Source organism: Prionailurus bengalensis, chromosome E4, assembly GCF_016509475.1.
Source record: "Prionailurus bengalensis isolate Pbe53 chromosome E4, Fcat_Pben_1.1_paternal_pri, whole genome shotgun sequence".
Classification (NCBI taxonomy): domain Eukaryota; kingdom Metazoa; phylum Chordata; class Mammalia; order Carnivora; family Felidae; genus Prionailurus; species Prionailurus bengalensis.
In genome coordinates, this window is record NC_057360.1 from 33,499,536 (window position 1) to 33,500,459 (window position 924).

Genomic DNA, 924 nt, shown 5'->3' on the forward strand with positions numbered 1-924 from the left:
GTTACAACCACACGAATCTTTCTTAATGTACAGCCCTAATAGATAAAGTCTCTATAATGGGGGGGGGGATGATAAATAAATCAGTTATATTATTATGCATGTTCTAAAGTCAAAGGAAATACTGGTTATCCCTAAGTATCTATATTTCATAAGTAAGGAAATGTAGGGTGACAGCAGGTGTCTGACCCTTAAATAGGATAATATAGGTCATCCAGATTTATGTCTTCCTAATGACTTTCTTTTCCTTTCACTCCTTTCTCTCCTTCTTTCTCTCTTTCCTTCTTTCCTTCTATCCCTCCGTCCCTCCCTCCCTCTCCTTCTCTGTCTTCAGAGCAAACAGAACAAGGGCACGATGCACCATTGCTTGGGCACTAGGCGGCATAGTGCTACAGACAGTGATAAAAACAATCAACAGTGGGGGTGCCTGGGTGGCTCAGTCGGTTAAGCGTCCGACTCCGGCTCGGGTCATGATCTCACGGTCCGTGGGTTCGAGCCCCGCGTCGGGCTCTGTGCTGACAGCTCAGAGCCTGGAGCCTGCTTCCGATTCTGTGTCTCCCTCTCTCTCTGCCCCTCCCCTGCTCATGCTCTGTCTCTCTCTGTCTCTCAAAAATAAATAAATGTAAAACAATTAAAAAGAAATTAAAAAACAAAACAAAACAAAAACCAAAAAACAATCAACAGCGGTGCCAAAGGAGTGGTAGAGGGTGAGAGAAAAGTGAGAAAGAGGATTGCTCAACCTCTAGTTTGTTTTTGTTTTGGTTTTTGTCTTCTCCACCTAGAAATATGACCTTCACACCGAGAGAAATAGAACAGACACAGCTCAGGAAGAATTAAATCCCGAGAAAGGTATGGAAGGTATCAAAGAACCTAGATGCCCTGGAAGAGTAAAGTCCCCAGGTTCAATAAACCATTGGAGTTCTCACA

General features: G+C 43.7%; 1 non-coding gene across 1 annotated transcript; it reads left to right on the forward strand.

Annotated features, from left to right (window-relative positions):
• The first annotated feature begins 422 nt into the window (after positions 1-422).
• Positions 423-507, forward strand: TRNAR-CCG. The gene has a single exon. It is a non-coding gene; the product is annotated as a tRNA-Arg (tRNA).
• Positions 508-924: the final 417 nt, after the last annotated feature.